The sequence below is a fragment of the Sus scrofa genome, chromosome 6 (genome assembly GCF_000003025.6).
Source record: "Sus scrofa isolate TJ Tabasco breed Duroc chromosome 6, Sscrofa11.1, whole genome shotgun sequence".
Lineage (NCBI taxonomy): Eukaryota > Metazoa > Chordata > Mammalia > Artiodactyla > Suidae > Sus > Sus scrofa.
In genome coordinates, this window is record NC_010448.4 from 26,596,376 (window position 1) to 26,622,344 (window position 25,969).

The following is a 25,969-nucleotide window of genomic DNA, read 5'->3' on the forward strand; positions in this document are numbered from 1 at the left end:
GAAGTTCCTGGGCTAGGGGTTAAATTGGAGCTACAGCTGAAGTTTATGCCACAGCCACGGCAACACCAGATCCAACATGTGTATGCGACCTATACCACAGTTTGTGACAACACTGGATCCTTAATCCACTGAGTGAGGCCAAGGATTGAACCTGCATCCTCACTGAGAATATGTAAGATTCTCAACCCACTGAGCCCTAATGGGAACTCCTGTTTGGGCTTACAAATAGGTTTCTCAAATTTTTAAATTAGAAAGATATTCTTACCATCATCCAGCCTACGGTAATGATTTTAATGGAAATTTTCAGTTACTCCTCTTTATAAATCTCAATATTTCAGTTTCTTACATGTGATGATAAAAGTGTTGAAGTTAACAGAATTAGCTCATGTGATATCAGGAGGTTTGGAACATGCATTAAAAAGTAGCATGATTATTACAGTCTGAAAAAAAAAAACACCTTTTTTTATCAAAGTCATTAAAGGACATTTGGAAAACAAGGGAAGAAAATATTCTCATAATCCCAGGACTAAAACGCAGTCACTAGTCACATCTCAATACGGTTCCTCCCAACAACCTTGTGCAACATGGAGCCTTGTGGCTATGGGTGTGAAGTGACCCACCAGCCACACTCAAGGGGGAGAGTCCAATCAAGATATTTAGGAAGAGGCATGGAATCTATAACCCTGCAGCCAAGATGTTCCCTTTGTTACTCTTCCCATTTTGAAAAATAATTGCTGCTACCAAAATCCCTCTCCAGCTCTACACCCAATGGCAATCAAAGAGAAACGAGATGAGGGCACAGAAATCAGAGGGAACACACAGAACAAACTGGAGCTCTAGCTGCATATTGAATGACCTTCAACTGATTTTATATTAACTTTGTTATTCACATTCTACCAATTGAACAATCTCTAGTAAATGAAACACAGAAAACTTTGCAGCTCATAATTATGGGCCTGACCCATGGAAACATTATCCTGGCCCAAATCTGTAATACATCCAGAATGGTGTGCAGGGAGAGAACTTGGCTGGGAATGATGAGCCACCTAAGAAAAAATAGGCAATTCTCTTAGTAAATACAAGTTAGACATTTTACTTTGCCTTACTAAGAAAAATATGACTTTTTAAAATTTAAGCTTGCTTTGAAACATTCAAAGTTTATCTCACTGTGGGTATGCCAACCATCTAGAAATCTCTATAAAGTTTGCATTTCAGATTGGGTTCAACCAGGCTACCCCATCTTTTGAGTGCCATTGTTACATCCTAAATTTGATCCCGTCCTTCATCTTCAGATTCCCTACAACCTGTTCTGTTAGTTATAGAAATTCAAATCAGGCCCAAACTAATGGGATACAGGTTTAGGATTCTGATACCCAGTGTGGACAGAGCAGATACAAGACCGGCCACCCACCTCACAGAAAAGGGCTCTTTCCAAAGGCATCTCTGTATGAGCAAATCACATTTTACATAGTATTAGACAAACTTAGATGCATCTACTTTTTGTTAAACATTTTAATATATGTTTTATAGCCCTTTGCTTCTTTTTATTCATGTCTCATGATATGATCAAACAGCTCCATTTTATTAAATGACTATCAAAGCCATCATTTTAATAACTTAATGATACACCCATGCAATGTATACACCACCATCTATTTCTTCCACCTCTGGAGATCTAGACTGAGGAAGTTGATTTATAAAACCTCAGTGTGAAATATTCTCTGGAAAAGTTGAATGATTCATGCCAAGGGTTTAGACTTTTTTATTTATATGAAGACATATATCATTCACTGAAAAAAGAAATGTACCATTCATAATTATGCATATGTGTGTGTGTGTGTGTGTGTGTGTGTATGTGTGTGTGTGTGTGTGTATCAATACAACTGATAGGGATTAAGTGGGATAGTTTCACAGGTAGTTGTAGAAATCCTAGTAGAGGACCAGAAAAGGAAACCTAGGGAACTTTGGGAAACCACTGTAAGTTAATAATCACTCAAGAAAGCCATTGGAACATCTTGGAATTGTTTAATTATAAAACAGTAAACAAAAGCACAAGATATGCCTCAGGTGAAAGACAAAATGAGGCCTGCATTCAGTTCAGTAAGATAATGATTCTTAGGATCAAGTATAGGAATTTAAGGGAAGAATGACATTCCAAAGAGGAGACCCTCATTACAGAAACCTGAGCTAATTCAACATATTTTAGCATATGTTATTTCTCTTCTGCTGATTTGAATAAGCACCAAGACAGTCCTAGTGTGACCTTATAGGTCAAATACTCTCTTACCCAATATGAAGGAGAACCTATTGATGTAAGCCTGCTGTCTACTCAAATGAGGAGAAGGCAGTCTTTTTTCCCCCTCCCCACTTTCCTTGGATTATAAGAATGCAGCCGACCTGATCCTAATGGCAGAGCCTCCTTGTCTATCCATTTGTATCCCTCACAAGCATCCTATCTTAATAAATCTATTTCTTGCCTATCACTTTGTCTCTCTCTGGATTCCCTCTGTGCTGAGACACAAAGAACCTGAGCCTCAATAAGTCCAGACACCAGGTGAGTGATTCTAGTTAAAAAACCATGGGTTCAACTCCTGGGAATATATCCAGACAAAACTTTCATTGAAAAAGACACATGCACCGTATGTTCATTGCAGCACCGTTCACAGTAGCCGAGACATGGAAACAACTTAAATGTCCATCAACGGATGAATGTATTAAGAAGATGTAGTATATATACACAATGGAATACTACTCAGCCATAAAAAATAATGCCATTTGTAGCAAAATGGATGGAACTAGAGGCTCTCATACTAACTGAAGTAAATCAGAAAGAGAAAGGCAAACACCATATGATACCACTTATATCTGGAATGTAATAAATGACACAAATGAACTATCTACAGTAAAGAAAAAACTCATGGACTTGGAGAACAGACTTATGGTTGCCAAGGGAAGGGGGAGGGAGTGGGATGGACTGCGAGTTTTGGGTTAGTAGATGCAAACTATTGCATTTGTAGTGGATAAGCAATGAGATCCTGCTGTGTAGCACAGGGAACTATATCTAATCACTTGTGATGGCACATGATGGAGGATAATGTGAGAAAAAGAATACACACACACACACACACACGATTGGGTCAGTTTACTGCATAGTAGAAAATTGATAGAACATTGTATACCAACTATAATAGAAAAAATAAAAATCTCACCAAAAAAAAAAAAATGTGGGTTCAAGTCCCACTGTGGGTTTTGGCTGGGTTCAAGTCAGAAGTGTTTTAGTTTCACAATTAATCAACTCTCTGTTCTTCTACTTACATAAAATAGCTACTATACAGTATAGTGATTACATAAGTAGCTACTTTACATAAAGGTGCCAGGGGGTTGGGTACCACTTCAGAAAGGGATATGGATCATAAAAGCAACAGCCCAGCCACCCACCCCTCTCCTACGGTCAGTTTTTGTGGATTTGTACTCCTTACTCTTATCAAGATGTCTTCTGGCAGGACCCAGTTCTGGAAGCTGGACAGAAGAATTGGAGAGAATTGGGGAGGAGGAAGGCAGCTCTAATCAGAGACTACTAGGCCTCCTCTTTTCAAAACAATGATAAATGATGACTCTCCTCTATCATATATAATTTAGCTCCAAGGGCTGGCAATTTCTGAGTAAAATGAATAAAAAATAAGGTGTGCAGTCATGTGAAAGACCTTTAGTTAAGCTGTCCTGAGAATGACTAAATTCAGGATGCAAGTGGGTGGGGGAGGGGTGGGGTAGATGGCATTTCATATGCAATAGATGGAAACAGAGTTCTAGCCTGTTTCTAGATAAGGTTCCCTCCTGCTCTAGATGAGGAGAAGGTCAGCAGGGGGAGGCATCTTCCATGAGGGGGAAGGTATTTTACTACAGACATTGTTTTAAAAGGCAACTGTGTTACTTCTTTCAAATTTCCTATGCAAGATACACCCCTTGTGCTCAGAGCAGACCACTCCCACTTCCCCAACCCTGGGGTGCCCCTGGCTTTCACAAGTAGTACCTTGTATCCATACGAAACAATATCAGCTGTGTTAGTTATTAACCCCACCGGTTAAACAGAGGAACCTGAGAGTTAGAATTTAAATGATTTGCCCTTGGTCATAGAATTAACAAGAGTCAGGTCAGGATTTGAACTCAGAGCATACTGATTCAAAAGCCTACCTTCTGTAACTTATGTTAACTCCATAGGGATGGTGACTAGAGGTTTTGTTCAGCGAGAGAGAAGATGCAAGAAGTGAGAGAGAGGAGAGAAAGAGAGGCAGCTACAGAGTGGCTGCATGTATAGTTTGGAGCCTGCGCTCTTTCCCTTCTTCTCATATTTTCACTATTTTCTAGTTACCATTGTTGTGGGCTGCATTGCCTCCCTCCAAAATTCCTATGTTGAGGCCCTAACTGCAAGTCTCTCAGACTGTGGCTGAATTTGGACACAGGGTCTGCAAAGAGGTCATGAAGTTAAAATGAGGTCATTACGATGGGCCCATTCCAACATGACAGGTGTCCTTATAAAAAGAGGACATTGTGATGCAGACAACTCACAGACACAGAGGGAAGCCCATGTGAAGACATGGGCCACATCTACAAGCCAAGGAGAGAGGTCTCAGAAGAAAGTGACCCTGCTGACACCATGATCTTGGACTTCCGGCCTCCAGAACTGTGAGAAAATAAAGGTCTGTTGTCTAAGCCACCTAGTCTGTGGTATTTTTATGGCAGTCCCAGCACACTAATACCCCATCATCAGACTTACATAGAAACCACTCATGGAGGGAAGTCTGCCCCATGCTGAGACCCCACAAAGCCACTCTCTCAGTGTGACACATTAGCAAGTTCTTTTAGCTCCGCAGGAACTGGTGTAGAGGCTCAAGCCCAGGACACACCTATTTGTACCCATGGGAGTGACAGGGCTGGCTCCAAATCAACATTCCTATAAGGGCACTACCCCTCCTTCCCCTTTGTCTTTGTCAAGCAGATATTTCCCAGAATGTCACATTAAATGTGCACTGGCTGCCATTGGCAGAGATGAGCCCCCGTTTGGTAGCTACTGAATCAGGGCCTTAACCGAACATGAAATGACAGAACTGTTTCCAGAGGAGGATTAATTGAGCCAACTCAAGGCAAACACAACGTATTTTGGCATCGCTTTTGACAGATGGAAATAAAACAAACATTAGCAACCGGATTGTAGCTAACAATATGCAAAATTAAAGAAGGTACCTTTTTAACTTTGTCTGGGAGCCCACTGGCTTTTCTTATAAAATCTGCAGAAGAAGAAAAAGACAGAGCTGTTAATCTCGTTACACTGCCAGTTAGCACATGCAAACAAGGGGGAATTAAAAGCCTTTGCATTCAAGGGAGGAAACGGATATTTGACACATATATTTATTAAGGAGACTGGACTGGAAAATAGCACTGCTGTATTAATCAGAAATGGTGTAGAAAATACTTAAATAATACAACAGAATGTGCATAGACAGCATAAGCTGCTTACAAATGGAAGCCTAAGGTCTAAGTATTTTTATTTGAAGGTTAAATTTTCAATTAATTTTTTTCAGCTTGTTGCCATCTCTTCCAAGCATCACTGTTAATTGCTATACAACATCTCACCCTGTTTGAATTCTGGACATGGAAGCCAGAAGCTGTCAGCCATCCAATGGGCCTCAGGGTGTTGGGCAGAAATCAAAAATACTTCTGCTGGGTAGAAGCTGAACCAATATGAGAATCCAACTGATCTGTTAATAGACCCTTTTTTCATTTGCTCAGTTTTTCAGAAGTTACATCCATCAGTTCTAGTCTGTTCCTGAGGAGGGCAAATAGAAGCTTTCTATTATTGGGTATTTCCGAACATCCCCACTTCAGGGGGTTCTGTAGCAGACCAGGGTCCACACGCACACTAACTCAGTGGATCAGCAAAGGAGGGACCATTTGCATCCTTCTTCTTTAGGATGGAACAATATACCAGTCCCTGGTTATAGGTGGGCTTACTCACTTCTGCTGGTTCATGGGCACAGAAGGGCTCTCCTCCAGTTTCAACTCTCATTGTCTGGGATGAGGAAACAGGATCTAGAAAGCAATTAGATGGCTAAGAATTGGGGTTGGAAGTAGGGTAAAGTCCAGAGTCAAGGACAGGATAAGAATGACGGTTTGGGCTGTAGATACATTCATATATGTTTAGGCTGGAAGACATGTCTGGACTCTCTTAATTCTGAGAGTCAGAATTAAGTTTGAGGATAATTTCAAGTTCACAATAAAGGAGAATAATGGCCCTGAGGATCCACTGGGGAGCATTAATGTTTAATTTAAAATAGCGTAGTCTATATTGCTTCTCACCCTGGCCTTTTGGCTAAGGTCAAGGTAAAAGAGCCTAGCATCATAGAAAGAACATGCATGTTTTAAAATAAGGTAAATTTTGTTTTAATCCCCCACATGCATCACTTGATGCTTATGGAACCTTGTATAAGTGGCTTAAATTTTCAGCTTCAATTTCTTATCTGTAAAATGGGAAGAGTGTCTATGCTGTACCTTCTTGAAAGGAGCAGTAAAAATAATGGATAGATGATAGCTTAGATAGATTGTGTTCCCCTCCTCCAAGGGGACATTGGCATTGTTTGGAGACATTTTTGATTGACATGTCGTGACTTGGCTGAGGACAGCTACCAAAATCTAGTGGCTAGAGGCTCAATATTTTGCTATACACCCTACAACCTAAAATCATCCAGCCCAAAATGTCCATACTCCTGATACCAAAAAGCCCTGAATTAGGTGGGCAGATGATGGAAAGTAGGTAAACAGCTAATGGAGATGTTGATTTTGGAGGTTTATAGGTTATCCATCTATAGATATATTGATTGATTGATAGATGACATGTTCTGACATAGAACACCCACTCAACAAACAGAAGTGATTTTTTAAATTATTTCATTATTGAATGTTGCTAAAGTTTAAATAATAATATCAGTAATGAAACTGTGTCACCATAGTGATAAGTACTTTGTATTCTTATATTTGAGTTAGGGCGTCACCCAATTCTAAGACTAGGGTTAGTGTTAGAACTGTGGATCAAGTGAAGGTTGGGATCAGGGCTGGTGCTGGGGGACAGCCCCACAGTTCCTAAAGCTAAAGCATTCTAATTATTTCGGAAACACACAGACAACCCTGCCAGCATCAAGCATCGCAGTCTGAGTCAACTGCAATTCAAGGAGATTAGACGAGAAGAATTGATGTGACATACACACGTCAGGCTGGCCCACCCACAACTGCCCACTCTCCCAGGAAATAGTAGCACACTGATGACCCATTTCTACACCAGTCTTTATTTCCAATTCCATGAGGAAGGAGCAGGACTAAGCTGGAGGGAGGTGGGTCTCATGTGAAAGGAGAGTGCTAGAACATTCCAATGATAAACACACTTTGTGAATAGGCAACTGTTGTTTGTTCCATTTTTATTAAGGGAATAGAAAGTTTATGAGGTTCCAGTCGGTGAGGGTTCTAGCTTGGCCTCAGGAGTGGCAGATATCTCCAGAGTCTAGAAGAGGGCCTTTGAGGAGTCCTGAGCATATTGGCCACCTCTAGTCACTTTTTTTTTTTTTTTGTCTTTTTAGGGCCACACCTGCAGCATATGTAAGTTCCCAGGCTAGGGGTGATTTGGAGCTGCACCTGCCAGCCTATACCATAACCATAGCAATACCAGATCCTAGCCATGTCTGCAATCTATACCACAGCTCACAGCAACACCAGATCCTTAACCCACTGAATGAGACCAGGGATCAAACCCACATCCTCATGGATACTAGTTGGGTTTGTTACTGCTCAGCCACAACAGAAACTCCTGTAGTCACTTCTTACCCTCGGGAAGTTGGGCCAGCATAATCACACCAACATAGCAAAAAACAGATCTGTAATGTCATCACACAGAAGACTGAAGAAACTTAAAATACTGCATTGAGTCCTAGCTGGGGAAAGACTGCTAGAGCAGAGAGAGTTGTCTGAATGGAACATGGTAAAGGGGAGGAGAGCAGAACGGACATGACAATGACTCACCAGCCAAGTGCAGGAGGAGGGTCACTGGATCCGGGAAACATTAGCACACTGGTCCAGAAATGGCATCTCCAGTAAGAGGCTGGTTCAGTTCACAAGCCTCTTGAGTGGCTGTTGTGAAATATCCTTGACACCATCCATCACCCTGTGTTCTTATTCCATCCACACCCAGAAAGTGGACTCTTGTTGACTAGGAACCTCCCAGATATTCAGTATGGAAATCTGAAGTCCTGGGGTGGGACAGAGATGTGAGCATACTTGTTTCTGGGAAGATCAGTTTCTTCACACATAACCATAGACTAGAAATTGGTTTGAACATGTCTCCTGCATCTACTTTCCGGGGAAACTTTCCTTGAGCTTGACCGACTCTGACATTCTGCCAAAAAGTCTTGATGAGAAAAAGAGGAAGCAATTCTGAACCACATGGACTTTTCTGTTATACTCCTAATGGTCTTTTTTTTAAAAAAAAAAAAAAAAAAAAGCAACAAACAACAACAACGAAAAGCTTTAGCGAGGTAAAATTTTTATATTGTAATGTTTGCCCATTTTAAGTGTGCAATTCAATCATTTCTTTTCTAGTTAAATTCCTAGGGTGCAACCATGACTATAATTCCATTTTAGAACTCTTCTATTAGCTCACAATGATACTGGTGCTCTTTTGTAATTAATCCCTGTTTCCACCTCCTAGCCCCAGGCAACCACTGATTGGCTTTCTGTGTCTATAGATTTGCCTTTTCTGAGCATTTTGTATAAAGGAAATGATGTATTATGCAGTCTTCTGCTTTTGGCTGCTTTCACCTTAGCATAATGTATGGATTCGTACATGACATATGAGTACGTCATTCCTTGTTATGACTAAATAATATTCTCTCATACAGGTAGTCCACATTTTGTTTAAATTCATGTTTTTTCCACTTTTTGGCAATATGAATAATACTGCTGTGAATTTCTGTGTACCAAAATCTAGTTTTGTGTATAAGTATTTTAATTTCTCTTGGGTAGATACCTGGGAGTGGGTTTGCTGGGTCACTCGGTAAATTTATGTTTCCCCAGTGCAGTCTTGAGCAGCCATTGACCCAGCCTCCTCCTTAGCATCATGCAAAGTAATAATGGGATAGCCTGAGAACTTAGCAACTATGTGTTTATAACATTGACTCTGTAGGAGAGGCCCTATTAGGACTTGTAAACTCTACCTACTTTTAAAAAACCAACAAACAAAAAACCAAATTCTACCTACCTTTAAACTGAGGTTAGCCTCATGGTAGCCATCTGAGGTTGTGATTTCAATCCACTGATTCTCTAAAATACAAAAGACATGAAAGCTTGTGGTGGCTAAGGGGTGAGAGGGAGGGAGCAGGATGGACTGGGAGTTTGGGCTCGGTAGATACAAACTATTATATTTAGGATGGATAAGCAATGAGGTCATGCTGTATAGCACAGGGAACTATATCCAATCACTTGTGATAGAACATGATGGAAGATAATATGAGAAAAAGAATGTATATATGTGGCATGACTGGGTCACTTTGCTGTGCAGCAGAAATTGATAAAACATTGTAAATCAAATATGCTTTAATAAAAAAATTAATAAAAAAGACATGAAAGCAACTTGAAGCCTTGACATCACATAAGATGATAACGTGATATTACGGCCATCATTAGCATCATTCACTTATCATCTGCGATTTGAAATGATATGGTTTTTAAGTTCTATGTGGTAGGATCAAGAACAGCTAAGATCTAATGCAAAGAGCCCTTGACAATGATGTTTGGTCCCATCACTTCCACTTTATAGTGATGGGAGCTTACAGTGATTTCCCTTTCCAAACTTTAATTGCTTCACTTAAAGAAACGGGGCCACCAACCTCATCTTGCAGAGTTTCCATAGAATTAAACAAATCGACAGCACATTTAATCCAGTGCCACGGGGCTATTGGGTGGTTAAGTTACTTGACTGTAATTTTAATCTATAAAGGTTGTAGATATCAAAGAAAACCTCAGAAAACTAAAATATGTTGCAGGACAGGCTGCCTAAGATTCTGAGACCAATTCCAACATGTGGCGGGGAGTTTCCCACTCCAAGCAATTATCTAACATGAGCTGGGTGCCCTACAACTTAATTCTGACACTCTCTCCCTGGAAATAGTATTAGATCTCACAGATGAAGGGCTTAGTCTTACAAGATGACAAGACCTACAAGCCCTCAACACCACTACCACCACCACCACCCCCCCACATCCAGATGTCTATCACAAGTCCAAGGTGTCATCTGCTCTGCTGACAGACCAGAGATAGAGTGGAAATTCCAAAACTCCCCTCCTAAGTTTTGATGAATTTGCTATAGCAGCTCACAGAACACAGAGAAACATTTTAATTACTAGATTATAGGTTTATTACAGAAATACATAACTCAGGAACAGCGAGATGGAAGAGATGCACAGGGCAAGGTATGTGGGGAGGGGCACAGAGTTCCCAGACCCTCTCCAGCCTGCCGCCCTCCTGGAATCTCCACCTGTTCACCAACCAGAAGCTCTCTGAATCCTTGCCTTCTCTTTATATAGATTTGTCATCACAGAGGCATAGTTGATTAAGTCATTGTATATAGATGATTGAACTCAATCTCCAGCCCCTTTCCCCTCCCAAGAGATCAGGGGTGGGACCGGAAGTTTCAGCCCTCTAGTCACCTGGTTGCCCCCCTGGCAACCAGCTTTGGGTTGCCCATCATCTCCCCTCAGCTTTAAAGGATTTTCATTAATTAACAAAACCCAGTTGTGATTGAAGGGAATGGTTGCAAATAACAAGACACCCATTTCACCTTTATGATTCTGTAGTCATTTGGGGAACAAAGCACAAGAGACCAAATATTATAAGGAAAGATATTCCCATTGCTCTTATGGCTCAGGAACGTCCAAGGGTCTGGGGAGTTTCGAGTCAGAAACAGAACAAAGACCAAATATATATTTCTTATTATAAATCTGCCTCATTTTATTCATTTGTTTTATTTCTCTTGGGGGATTATTTCTATAGGCTTTTGGTATCTCTCTTTGAAATAGAAATACAAAATAAGGAGTTCCCATCGTGGCGCAGTGGTTAACGAATCCGACTAGGAACCATGAGGTTGCGGGTTCGGTCCCTGCCCTTGCTCAGTGGGTTAATGATCCGGCGTTGCCGTGAGCTGTGGTGTAGGTTGCAGACGCGGCTCGGATCCCACGTTGCTGTGGCTTTGGCGTAGGCCGGTGGCTACAGCTCCGATTCAACCCCTAGCCTGGGAACCTCCATATGCCGCGGGAGCGGCCCAAGAAATAGCAACAACAGCAACAACAACAACAACAGACAAAAAGACAAAAGACAAAAAAAAAAAAAAAAAAGAAATACAAAATAACAGCCCAACACATTACTAAGACCCTTTTGAAATGTGCGTTCATATCAGTGATATCATTTAGATTAAAACCTGTGTCTCTCAAGCCTTGTTGCGCATTAGAATCACCTGGAGAATATTTAGTAATACTCAACACCTGGGCAGCTGAGACATCGTAGAACATGTCCAAGGTCATATATCTAAGTGTGATGTCACTGGGATTTGAACCCAGGTCTCCAGACTCAGTCCAGTACTCTATTTCCAATACCATATTTTCTACGAAGAAAAATTACCTAGAATTTAACTAAAATTAACTCCAGTGGATGCAATTCCTGATGTGGAAAGAGGACCATTTGAATCCTTGGCAAAAATAGATAGTCGAGTGGCAATAACACACTCACCCAGAACAAGCCTGCAGGAGGGCTTCATCTCACCTGGTCCAACCTACGCTGAAGCCAAGGCCTGGTTTGTTATAAAACTGCTTACTGTGAAGAAGTTCAGAGAGAAGTGGAGATTCTAAAGGGATAGATAAATCTATAAGCAAGACTACTGAGTTGGTAAAACGCCCAGCTCAGCAGTTCTGAGCCAAAACCAGAAAGGCTTTGTGAGCAGGTGGGTACCTTTATTATGATAATCAACTCTGGGCCCAGGAAGCAATGAGGTCATCCTCCATCCTCGTTCCTGGGATGCTCTGAGGGTGGCGAATATGCCAGGTGAGCACAGAAACATGTAGTGGGATGACACCCAAGTGAGGCTCCCAACTTAGGGCCTGTCTGCACCCAAGGCCAGAGCAAGTTTTCAGCCAACTTGTTAATCATCATAGATTGATGAGGGCGGCGGGTGGAGGGGGGCAGGTGTTGAACTGGAAGGAATGTACTTGGAACATCAGAAAACTCGAGAACAGAATGAGAGTTCAAGATCATCCATTAAAGCCCCCCTCTTTTTTTTTCACAGGCTAAAAACAATGAAGCCCAGAGAGGGGCAGTGACTTGCTTCAAGGCCACAGAGCTAAGTGGACGACAGGTCCACACCTCCCTGCCTGGTTGTTCTTCCACCCTTAAAAAGCAAACAAACATGACAACATGGGCAAAACACAGACAAGCCCCAGTGATCATCAGGGAAAAGATATCCAGGGGTCAGCCCTGCACACACTGTCCCTCTGTCCCTCTCCCTTTCCTCCAGCCCCCTCCCCTCTGTCTGTGCAGGGAGCTGCCACTTTGGATCCCACTCTGTGTTACAGGGATCAAGAAAATACAGCAGAATCTGGTTCTGATTCTGCCTTTGCTGTTCATCTTGAGATTAGTCATTTCATCTCTCTGGGCATTGGGTTTTCCTTAAGTAAAATGAGGAGTGGGAAGAGACAATTCTAATGATACACATTAGGCTTTGTCTAATCTCTAAAGCAGGGATTGGCAAACTTCAACCAATTCTGGCCCACCATCTGTTTTTGTAAATAAAGTTTTATTGTAACACAACCATATCCAATTTGTAACATATTTTCTAGGGAGGCTTTTACGCTATAATGGCAGAATTGAGTCAATGCAATAAGGACCATTACATGGCTCACTAAGCTGAAATCTCTACGAGACTGCCCTCTATGAAAAAAAAAAAATGTGCTGATCCCTATAAACACACACTCTGCCTACTACCTGTGAGACACACACACACACACACACACACAGACACGTGCACACACACACACACACACACACACACACACTACCATATATTTATATATTTCTTGGTCCAGATAATTTTTCTGCTTCTGTGTTTGTTTTTAGAAGGAAAATATTTCAAGCATATAGCTACATACAAAAGTAGGTTTCGGTAAATGATCCTCGTTGATCCCAGGTTTTAATGATATTAACATTCCGTTAGATTTTTGTCTTTTCAAAATACTGTGTCCTAATAACCTATACTTAGAGGTAATCTTGAATTCTTTTAGAAAAAGGAAGGAAAGACATGCACACATATACCTAGAGCAAATGACCTGAGGAGTTTAGCCCTGCTGTGATATGACCATGGTCATTCTCTTAGGTGTTTTTCAGGTGGGCTGGGCAAAAGGGTTTCCCTTGTGAGATCCATGGTCAAAAGACAAGACATACCCTTTACCAGAGAGTAATAATCATGAGTTTTTCTTCAATCAAACACATAATTTAATATTAAAGTAAAATGGTGATTTCAGTTAGGACATGTGACTGTAGTTATCTTAACCAGCAGTTCTTGATGCACTGTTTAAATGTTAACATAAATGGGGCAAGATTTGAAGACTGTAAAGCTGGAGACTGAATTGAATGTCTTTTCCATCCATTCTTTTTTTTTTTTTTTTTTTTTTTTTTGTCTTTATGCCTTTTCTAGGGCCAATCCCACTGCATATGGAGGTCCCCAGGCTAGGGGTCGAATCATAGCTGTTGCTGCCGGCCTATACCACAGCCACAGCAACATGGGATCCGAGCCTCGTCTGCAACCTACACCACAGGTCACAGCAACGCCAGATCCTTAACCCAGTGAGCAAGGCCAGGGATCGAACCTGCAACCTCATGGTTCCTAGTCAGATTCGTTAACCACTGTGCCATGACAGGAACTCCCATCCATTCTTATCCTTAATCCACTAGGTAAAATCTCAATCACAGGAATCAGTCTTAACTGGAATGTCTTTTTATATCACTACTTCTTTTGTTAATAAAAGCACAACCTTTGAGACTTCTCTGGATGCCAATTTATACCATTTCATTTGAAGTCAAAAGTCCCTAGAGCCAATTGGCTCCCTAGTGACCAGGTCCCAGCTCACCTAAAACCAAGGATAGGCATTCATTTCATCTTCTTCAGAGATGGGACAGAGATAAGAAGGGAAGTTTCCGACTCTTGACCTCATCAGCATCCATAATTGCCTTCCATAACCTCGTAATATCTCCTCACTGTATTCATCATTTGCCCTTTTGAGGCTCCTTCATGGCACAGGTGTGTGTGCAATACTCAAGCACACATAAGTATTAACCATCCTCCAATCCTCTTTCATTCCCTTCAATCAACAACAGGCTAAATGTGAGAGAACATAAACTGACCATGAGGGCTCCACCTTTGCATAAGCTCCCTGACCAGTATCTCTCTGAGACAGAGCTTACAGATGTTTCTGAAATTTTTTTCTGAAATTTTAGACCAGAAAAGTCTGCTAGGTTAGCACAGAGTTAGTTAAACACTGAAATAGGTCTTGAGACAGAAATATACATTAGTTTTACAACAACAATTTCAGTGTGCTAATGACTCTGCAGGCAGGGGTGGGGCTGGGGGTAGGGGGTAGACATGGAGAAAGTCTAACACTTCTGCCCATCTTCTCAATTCCACTCTGCCTATCTCACAGGTGTTATTCCTCTCTCCAGATTTAAGGGCACAGTATTTGTAAGCTTTGGGATTTAATGTCTCTGCTTCAACCTTCAGAACAGCTCTCCCTAAACCCATCTAAACCATCCCAACCTCCCAAGCTGGAAGCCAAAAGTGTGCTCAACACAGAACCCAAGGGGACTTGGGAATGGTTAATAATGGAAGATTCTTAAATATATCATAAATATCTATTACCAGGAAGATTAATAATGATAAGAATGCCCTTTTCTTAGTGCAAGACTCTTCTCTCTTGATACTTAACCTACCCCTGTGGATGAGGTTAAGCTATGCACCTTGACGAGGAACAATTAAAACACCTATAATTAAAATGACTTTTCTCCAGAGGGCTCAAGGAAAATGACATCATTTTTCCTCTTAACAATTGTGAAAACATAACAAAATAACTATAGCAAATTTGAAAAGGATAATGCCTCTCCTGGTGCTAGCACCCTCAAAATGGATAAAAGTAAATTTATGGGATAAAGCCCAACTAATATTACCATCAAAAAGGGGGGCGAGGGAGTTTCCATGGTGGTGCAGTGGTGGCAACCTGACTGGTATCCATGAGAATATAGGTTTGCTCCCTGGCCTTGCTCAGTGGGTTGGGGATCCAGTGTTGCTGTGAGCTGTGGTGTAGGTCACAGATGAGGCTCGGATCCCACCTTGCTCAGCTATGGCTGTGGCACAGGCCTACAGCTACAGCTCCAATTCAACCCCTAACCTGGGAACCTCCATATGCCATGGGAGTGGACCCTCCAAAAAAAAATACCAAAAAAAGGTGAGGAGGGACATAAAGAAATGGTTTAAATGTAGACCTTTCAGACTTGGGAGGCACAAGGATCCCTGGAAAATGGACTTAAAATGCAGGTCCCCAGACCCAAGTCACATAAACGCTGCTTCTTGAAATGTGGGGTCAGTCTCAGGATTGTACCTTTTAATAACATCCCTGCAATTTGGATACTAGTTGTGAGAAGACTATGCTTTGAGAAACATTGCCACATGTTCAATACTAGTCTTTTCTTCTTATAGAATATGTTTCTCCCAATCTTCTAGTTCTATGTCCTAGCTACTTGTTATCCAGCACATATTCATTTACACTACATTTGTTTTTCAGCCTGGTGAAATTTAAGAGATCAGAATTTAAATCCCCAAACCCCTCTTAGATAAATTTATTCAGATACATTCTTACCAATGGGCCAGAGGGCAAAGGCCTATTTACAGATTCCACTGTGTATTGCCATATTGTTTCCTCCTAGGGTTGAGAAATTTATATTTAAACCAGCAGATTAAGAGGACCCAATATTCACCATAATGTCACCAGCAATGTGTATTTGAATTTATTTTTACTTTGTTCTGCTAATTTAGTCAGTGTAAAATGGTATCTCAAGGTGGATTTAATTTGCACTTCCTGCATTTCTGGTGAAGATTAATATGTTTCCCTCTGTTTCTTTGCTATTTATAAGTTTCCCAGAGTTACAGTTAAACACTTGAATCTCTCTTCACATTCAAGGCAAGGTTTTTTTGCTTCTTTCTTTATTTAAAGGCAACTGTAACTTAACAGACACCCAAAAGCCAGTGATGGAGCAGGGACTACAGGATTCAGCCCCCCTGGACCATGCTCTTGGCCAAACTAACTTGTGTCCCGAAGGTCTTACAGTGATAACATTTAGAGGGGACAAAGACGTGGAGAAGAAATGCATTCCAAGTCAGGTTTCTGGAGAAGAGGCTCTGAAATGGAGATCTGCATTCAGGAGATTCTTGGGGGAGTTTCCTCAAGATCAAGACCCGGAGGATGTGACAGAAGCTGGAGCTGGCCAAGATGGGGGCTTAACAGTTGCAGTCTCCGCTGTGGCCCTGGGGAACACTAGGGCTGAGATGAACCTTCATCACTGTCCTGCCTTAAGGCAAGGGTTCCAGGACTTTCTTTCTGTACATGGATCCATCATCATCTGATGTGGCTGCCCCAGGGGAAGCACTGTGAGCTTGGGTAAGGCGACTCTTCAGCAGAAGGCAAAGCCTGGAAAGACTCTCAGCTGTGAGCTGTCAGCCACTAATACCACCGCAGCTGGCGGGAGGAGGGCAGAGTCCTGAAGAGGGAAGTGGGGTGACACATCACAATATCCCCTGCCCAAGGAATCTGCCGTTGGTAGAGATTCTGTAGTTTCCTTTAATGTACACTATCATTTTAGGTATCTACTTTGTTCAACCACCGCCAAACTTACCCTGAAGCAAACAAACATTTCCATCTTGCTCGTGACTCTGCAAACTGTGCTGGGCTCAGCTGGGCAGTTCTTCTGCAGGCCTGCTGGTGATCACTCATTGGCTGTATTTGGCTGCTATGGAAGGTGTGGTGGGCTGAGCTCTTCTGGAAGAATGGGATGGCTGGGCCTCTCTTGCTCTCTCCAGGGAGTCTGAGGGCTTCTTCTTCTCAAGGTGGCCTCATCAATTCCAGGTAGCCACGTTACATTGTCTTTCTAGCAAGGTAACTGGTTTTCTTATATGGAGACTTAGGGCCAGTTCCCAGGCTATGTCTTTTAGAGTAGGGCTTCTTAACTAGAGCACTACTGACGTATAGGGTTGGATGATTCTTTGTTGGGGCGGGGGTGGCAGACACCCATCCTGTACGATAAAGGACATTTACCATCATCCCTGGTCTCTGCTCACTAGGTGCCAGGAATACTCTTCTAGTTGGGCCACTAAAAAATGTCTCTATACATGGCCAAATGTCCCTGGGGTGGAGGGTAAAATGGGCTCCCACTGAGAATCACAACCTTAGAAAAAGTAACAATTTACACTTCAGTATTATTAGAAGTTCTACCATGTTCTTTCGGTTAAAAGAAGCCATAAACATAACCTCGATTCAAAGCCCAGGGGACCTGTTTCATTGGGGGCTACCAATGTAGCCAACTACCATGGTTCTGCGAGGTTCCCATTCATGTTTCCATATTGTAATGAGAATGGGGAACTAAGCCTCAGTCTTTCAGAACCACACAATGAGAAAATCACAGCACCCAGATCAGAGTGCAGATCTGCCTGACACCAAGGTACACACCCTCCCTTAAATTGCCTGCAGCAGGTTTTAAAGGGTTGACCTTAGCAATGAACTACCCTCGATCTCCTAAAAAAAAAAAAAAAAAAAAAAAAAAAAAAAAAAAAAAAAAGTGTTAGAGAAAAGAGCGAGGTTTTACTCGGGTTTAGTTACGGTTAATGAAGAAAACATTAATCACTTGAAGTGCTATTTTGGAGCTCATGAAACTGAAATGAAGCGCAATATGAAATGTTCATTTATTTCTGAGGGGTTTATTTTGTTAACGTTCAATCATTCAATCCTCTTTGCCTTATTTATAAAGTTTGAGGGAAATATACTTTTTTAATAAGTAAAATTTTATTCTTCACAGTACAAGTAACAGCCTCCTCTCTTGAAGACTCAGGGGGTGGGGGTTGTGGGCAAAGCCAGGACATCCCATGAACACCCAGGACGGTTCCTTCAAGGCTGGTCTGCTTCCCTCTTGGGAACTGGAGCCTCTTACAAGAGTCTGACTCCTATGAGGGCCAGGGTGCAAAATGCCTAGACTTAAAGCTTAGCTCCACCATTTGCTGCCTACATGCCTTTTGATGAATCACTGAAATGTCTAGGGTCTCAGTTTCCTTGCCTATAAATTGGGTGAATTCCTACCCTGGAAGATTTGTGTTGAGAAAACGAAACGATACATGGGCATGAGGTCCCTTTGCACTGTTCCTTCCTGAGGAAAGAGGGAACTGCAGGGGATGCAACAGACACAATCAAGAGAAGGTCTTTTTGACTTTAGGGCTGATTAACCCCAGTCTCCTCTTTGTCACACAGGAAGCCCAGGGTAGAAGAGCAAGCTACCAGTGGATGAAGGGACACTCTATGTCACTGTGATTTGTGGCTCCTGTGCCATCTCCCCTCCTACCCATAAATGGAGCAGACACGGAAAGGACAAAACTGAAGCATGAATAGTGTTCCCCCTCTGCCCCACCTCGACCTTACCAAACGGGAAATGGAAACCACCAAAGAAAAGGGAAAAACAGAATGAAGACCATCCTTTATCAGTCACCACTACCTCCCAAGTATTTCCCAAAACATAGAAATCTGTGAATTCGCCTCCAAAGTGTATTCATTACATTTATTATACAGAAAACTCTTTTTATCTGGAATGCTCAGGACCTTAATGTTGTGGTTCGCTGAATGTTCTATTTAACAGGAAGGCACCAGGCGTCTCATGCATAGAATTTTAGTTTTCAATGTTGGGACGTGGTAAAATGTTTTTTGATCAGATTTAATCAAATATAATTTAATATTTATCTGAGGGCTTCTAAGGTACAGTAGGATTTTCTATTGCCTCCAGAAATAATAATAAGTCCCTTGTCTAAGCCATGAAGGTAAAAATGTGGATTTGTGGAGGTTTCTCATTTATATGGTGCAAATGGCATGGACTTCCCTCATAGTTAAACCCGTCCAGGTTGATCCTAGACTTAGTATCTGTCTCTACTTATGCAGGATAATCTTTACAAGCCTTAGTCATTCAATCTGTACATTTGATATAATGGTATTGCCTTAAGGAAACAATATGATAATTATTATAAAGCCCTTAGCAAAAGCTCATAGTAAGTACTTAGTCAACTTTATTTTGTGCATTCTCTTTTTTCTGGATTCCATTTTAGCGCCATGAAAAATAATCATGCAGAAAAAGAACCAGGAAAAACTACAGAACATCTAACTGTCCTCACAGAGGAGATGCTGACAAAGCAAGCGAGGGTTAGGGTAATGGGGGGATTTGCAAGTCTGCAGGGCATGCACCCCATTTTACCTCCTCATCATGGCCATCCTGTGTTGGTGAATGAAGGCTGATTAGAGAGGACAATTCAGGATGCCAGCCTAATTTAGAAGGACAATTTCCCAAGCCTGTGCCAGGGAAACCTGCTGTGTGGATGAGAGTGTCCTGTAGTTGGAAAGTCACAGGTGTGTCCCAGTGCTGGTTGTAGTGCTCCAGCTCAACCCAGAGGACCTTCCTGCAGTTATTTAGAAAAAGGACATAATGAAACTCTTGCCTGTGCCTCCTTACGTGGTCCCAGAGGAACACGAGGGCTTTCCTCTACCATGAGTCACCCTTGGGATTCTGTAAACACAACTGCTTTAGTCTTATTTTGCCTCAGCTACTGAACCTAAACACTGATCCAATTTTGACTTGGCTAATTATTTCTAAATGATAAATAGGAGGCTCCCTTTTATTTGCTGGCCGATTGTCTTCTTACTAATGTGCCTCAGTTTGAGTTAAGCCCATTGGTGACAGATCTTGGCTGACACAGATGGGCTCTCTGTGAGGACACTTGCCTGTGGCTCGCCCCCTGAAGTGCCCTGCCATCATGACTGGCTCACCCAAGATGGGGTCATCTACCCAGTGGGCGTCCAGGAAGCAAAATGTCGCCCTTGAAGCTCTGTGGGCATCAATGAAGCAAGAAACACTCCGGCAAGAGGAGGAAATAGCTGCATGCTAAGCAGTGTTGGGGGCAGCCCACTATAGCCCAGAGAAGCTGCAAAGGAAAGGTTAGCAAGACTTGTGGTTTCTCAAGAGCCAGAGATAGGTAAGACTTTTCTCTTGGAAGACTTTCTTGGCAGTGACTGCTCTGTTTGCACTGGTTCTATGGGGGGGTGCTTCCTATTGGCTGCACTTGCCCAGGTGTGGGCAAGATGGTATGGATGCCAAGGCTAACACTGCTCTCCCAGCACTGAAAGAGAGGAGCTGAAAAGACCAGAGTAACCAGTCTGTGTCCTGCTAGGGGGAAACACCTCATTTTATAGACGAGCCAGAAAGTAAAAGAATAGGGAGAAATGGGGTTTTCAATCTTCTGGGTTTGTCTGCAGCACATCTTGAAGATGAGGCAATGGTAGATGGATTAAGCATGGCCTTGGAATCCAGTGCCCTTGGGATCCAGATGTTCCATTTAGTCTCTGTGTCCTATTAGTTGCGTGATGTGTCCTATCACAGTGAAGTGGGGACAAGACTGTTAATCTCGTAGGGTGGCTATGAGCTTAAATGCAAGTATACGCATAAAAGACACAGTACTTAATAGTAATTCCAAAATGATTATTTCTTGCTCTCTCCAACGTCCTTCATCTCCAAAGCTTTGCCAACTGTGCGTAATTTCCTACTAAAATCCAACTTCATTTCTCCCTAATGAAAGAACCCTGGTTTTGCTTAAGGGCAGCCACAAGCCAACCCGAAGGACTGAACCTAGCAGCCCACCTTGTAGGTGGAGGTGGCCAATGATACACAGTAACTGAATGGGGCTTTAGGGAAAGCTCCCTTTGATCCTCGTCTGACCCGTTTTTCATTCCAGGAACCATGGTTTGAGCTCAGGAAGAGATGGGACAAGCCTGATGCCAAAGAGATATTTTCTGACTGAACTGCAAGAAAAATAAGAATGATAGAGATGGCTAACATTTATGAGTGCTTGTACCATGCCTGACAATGGGACCCGTAACTTGTTTTATTAAATTTAATCCTCAAAAGACCCTATGAAATATTTTCTACTATTGACTTCTATTTGCAAATTAGGAACCTGGAATGTAGGAATACATGAGTATATGCAGGCACAAGTAAGTGAATGAATGAATGAACATATGGATGTCAGCATCTTTCAGAATTTAGGAAGAGAATTGGAGTTGGAGGGTAGGGTGCAGTTTTCTATCACTGCTCTGACAAATTACCACAGATTTGGTAGCTTCAAACAACACAAATTTATCATCTTACAGTTCTAGAAATTAGAGATCCAACACAGGTCTCCCTGAGCTAAAATCAAATGAGGCAGGGCCTTATTCTTTTACGAAGGCTCTGGGGAGAAACAGTTTCCTTGCCGTTTCCAGCTTCTAGAAGCCGCCCACATTTCTTGGCTTATGGCCACTCTTCCATCTTCAAAGCCAGCAGTGTTGGGCCACTTTTTTCTCGTGCTGCTACAGTGCTATCTCTGTCCTGAGTTTCACTTTTAAGGACCCTTATGATTATGTTGGGTCCACCTAAATAATCCAAGATAATCTCCCTATATTAAGGATAGCTGACTTGCAGCCATACTTCATTTGCAACCTTAACTCCCTTCCCATGTGAGGTAGCATATTTACAATTTCCAAAACTAGGATGTGATCCTCTTGGGGGACCACTGCTCTGCCTACCACAGTAGGTTCTACAGAGGCTTTCCTCATTGTTTATAGGAATATTTTTGCCAAAGGAGCAGCTGCAGCATGTACCTAACTCCATGGCAGAATGTCAGATTTTAGTTTAAGGATTACAGGAAGATGAGACCTATTTGTTCATTTTCTTGGCACAGCTGTAGGTGTGCAGCTGTGGTTGCAGAGTTTCATGCTGTCTCCTTCTGCTGCTGACTCTCAGTCAGCTCCCTGGGGCACGGATGAGGATAACACTGGCTGGTCATCCCCAGTGACCAGCTCTGGATCATGGGGATTTTCTCATCTTATAGTCAAGGGTCACTGGAAATGGGGAATTGATTTTCAGGAAATTAAGAAGAAACTAAGAAAGGGGAGTTGCATTTGTTGAGCCAAGGTTAGTCTCTTCACATTGATTTGCATATTCTTGTCTTTAATGAGCTCCACTAGGACAGTGATACCCTGAGAGAGAGGGCAATTATCTTGGATGGTCCAGCTACGAGGGGACAAAGTAGAAACTTGGATCTGGGGTCTCCTACCCAGCCTATCCCTGAGCACCCACCAGCCCCACGGCCAGACCACTCTCAGGGCTTTTGATCCAGTGTCTTTCATGCCCCAAAGATCTCTTCTTGCCCTTTTATGTTCACATCTTTCATTCTGTCAAAACTCATGCAGCCTCCAGGAAGCAATCTCCCATCTGAGTAGCCCATTCTGGCTTCTTGTCCTTACTTTTTCCAGGTGAGCCAGTCCATGTCAACTGGTATCTCTGTTATGTACATGGTAGGTTTTTCTCACTTGACCTTGAGCTCCTGAAGAACAGTGTGTTCACCATCACCACTCTCTCTGCAGCTGCCATATCTTTCCCACCATCCACAGTCTCTAAATCTTTGTGGCTTAAAAGACAATTGGATGCATTGAGTTGACCCTAGTCAACAAATATTTTCCTTTTAATATTTCACCTTCACACAGCAGCCTTAGAGCAATTTAGTTACCTTTTCTCCAATACTTCAATCCTTAAAAAACAAACAAACAAACAAAAAAAAAACCCTCAACATTTTCTTAGAAACTATGTCCCTTCTCAGGAAGGGATGCATTGTAAGAAATGCCTTTCTACTCTTCGATCAAAGAACAAAAGACGAATTAGCTAGTCCTTGAGCCTTCCTCATGTTTCTGCAAGGAGAACCGCTCAAGGTGACAACAAAGTGTACACATTCGTGAAGCTGAGAGAGGGCTACCCCACCCCCATCCCAGGCTCTGTCCACCAAAACCAAGGAGCAGATGGAGACTTTATGCCCAGCCGAGCACTGCTAAATACTATTATTTGAACAGAAATACTGCTAGGTCAAACCTTAGAGATAAATAGGTAATTACAATGAATCCCCCCTAATTGCCATCCTTCTGCCCAGCACAGTGGAAACAACACCTCACTTCTTCCTTCTAGGGTCCTGAGAGGTGGGCGAGGACTTCCATGCTGCCCATGGAGTTCTCTGAAGAAGAGGCCTGTGTCCCCATTTTGTGGATGAGAACACCGAGAATCAACAAGGCACATGTTTGCAGAGTCGCTTGGGTGGTGGGAACTCTGTTTGTAGCTGCATTTCTCCATTTCCAGGGGAATGAGATAAAGAGGAAAAGATGCTCTTGGACTGCTGAGCACAAAATCAACCTGAAAGACACTGTCCACCCCTATCTGAACCTGACTTTGGGAAGCTGCACTTAGCACTAACTGTATACCAGGAACTGATCTGGACATGTCCAATCATTTCATGTAATCTCCCTAACAACCTTGTGTATTATAAATTCCGTTTTGTAACAACCTTGTGTGTTATGAATTCCATTTTGTAACAACCTTGTGTGTTATAAATTCCATTTTGCAGCAAATCGCAGACTCGGGGAAGTGAAGTGACTTGCCCAAAGCCGCCGAGGTAGCAAGAGACAAGGACAAAATTTGTATAGTTTATTCATTCATTTTGATACACTTTTCAACAGGTATGTATCATAGAGCTACAACAAGCATTCAGTACAGAATTATGGGCACGGTGTCCATAGACAAACCAGGCCATTGGGAAAACCTGAGGTCCCTATAGGTCTGGGCTATAATCTGAAACTGGCTTTTATGTCTTAACTAGACAGGACATGCTGAGTAGCTGGAGCCAGATCCAAGACGGAATCCATGCCCTAGAAAAATCTGTCTCTTCTGCTGTTTTCCTCCCTCCCAAGGCAAAGGTAATTATAGGATCACTAAATGCAATTTCACAATAAGAGCTTCCATTACTCCTGAGCCTGGGAGAAATGCCCCAACATAGAACATTCATTCATAGTTATTTCAAAAGCAGCAGAGCAGTGGCTGGAACTCAGTTGACCAAGTCGAATGGACTGGAGGCTCTGGACTTCAAGTACAATTCCCAGGTTCGAGTACTAACCCTGACACCTGCTGGCTTGGCAGGTCATGTCTCCTGGAGACTTCATCTTCCCTAAAGTTAATAGTAACTTCTCTCTGTAGACTTGGAGTGGAAGTCAAAGGAAGTAACATCTAGCACATAGGAAGTGCTTTAAACAAACAAAAGAAAAGATCGACCAAGGCTGGTGGGAATGAAGGAAGGTTGCAGAGGGACCCAAAGCAAAGCAGTGCTCCCTGAGTGGAAGAGAGAGGAAGCCCCATGAAGCGGGGGGCACATCTGTGCCCCAGTGACGAGGACAGGTTCTGGCATATAAATAGGCATTTTAATAAACATTTATGAATTTAGCAATGAATGAAAATCCATCAGTGTCATGGTGGTGCAAGAAATGGTCAATGGGGAGTTCCCATTGCGGCTCAGCAGGTAATGAACCTGACTAGTATCCATGACAATGCAGGTCCCATCCCTGGCCTTGTTCAGTGGGTTAAGGATCTGGCATTGCCTTGAGCTGCTCTGTAGTTCCCAGATGTGTCTTAGATCCTGTGTTACCACGGCTGTGGCATAGGCCAGCAGCTATAGTTCCAATTCAGTCCCTAACTTGGGAACTTCTATATGCTGAGGGTGCAGCCCTAAAAAGCAGAAAAAGAAAAGAAAGAGGTCAGTGGCGGACAATCCACTGGGCAAACCTGGATCCCAGGGGCCAGGGTCTCATGTCAACACGTAATTACAGAATGAGAGAAATGCCATCATCCCTCCAGACCTAGTTCCCAGAAGACGGCAGAGCCTGGATCTCAAACAGGAAGAGAGTACCTGATTTCTAGCTCTGGGGCACTTAATTTGGCAACAGTGGCTGCTGGGATGGGTTGATGGGGCTCCCTAGAGTTCCTGGCTGCCCTGCCCAAGCCTATTAGGACTAGGCCCATTTCAGATGTGCTCCATGTCTGGAACATTTTCTCTGGAACCTTTGGACCAATTTGGCAGAAAGACATAATACCAAAGCCAATCTAGGATCCCAGAAATACAACCAGGAGTATTACACAGAGAAGCGTGGGAGATCTGGATTCCTGATGGCTGGGGCTAAGGCCGCTTGCCTGCCTGCTTCTGGCCTGGATGAGCCCTGTGTATCCTCCGAACTTGGCAAACGGCCAAGGGCAGCCTGCCTGATCCCTCCCTGCCTTGCACTCAGGCCAGGGGTCCATCACCCAGCTCAATCACCACCCGCCTCTTCCTGAGTGCCCATCAGCATCTGAAATATTGTCACGATCTGGCATGAGCCATGGCAGGCTACAATTAATTAATTAATCAGTTTTACTCTATCAGCAAGAGCAGACCAGGAATGTTAAATAAACAAATTAAAGCCTGTGTTTCACTAAAGCTCGGCCCAATGAAATAATAATGAGGCAAAGTTAACTGCTCTGAACAGAAGGAGAAGGACTGTTATAATGGGACACGCCAGGGCAGGAATAGCCTGGAACAAGGCAGAAGGATTCTTCAGGGGGGACCGCTTGCCCCATGCGCCACTCAAAAAGGTATGCTGGAGGGATGGGCTCACAGCCCATGGAATTGGACTTGAAGCCCAGCTGGACTGCT

At 42.7% G+C, this 25,969-nt stretch overlaps 1 long non-coding RNA gene across 2 annotated transcripts in view; it reads right to left on the reverse strand.

The window, feature by feature from the left end:
• LOC102162742 overlaps positions 1-25,969 on the reverse strand; it is a 452,540-nt gene that overhangs the window by 129,485 nt on the left and 297,086 nt on the right. The window contains exons 3-7 of one of the 2 annotated variants that reach the window (XR_002345309.1): positions 17,023-17,918; positions 9,299-9,360; positions 8,065-8,291; positions 6,014-6,087; positions 5,242-5,285 (exon numbers count right to left, since the gene is read on the reverse strand). This is a non-coding gene — a long non-coding RNA (uncharacterized LOC102162742). The remainder of the gene's footprint in view (positions 1-5,241; positions 5,286-6,013; positions 6,088-8,064; positions 8,292-9,298; positions 9,361-17,022; positions 17,919-25,969) is intronic. The other variant, XR_001303633.2, reaches the window with a different exon arrangement.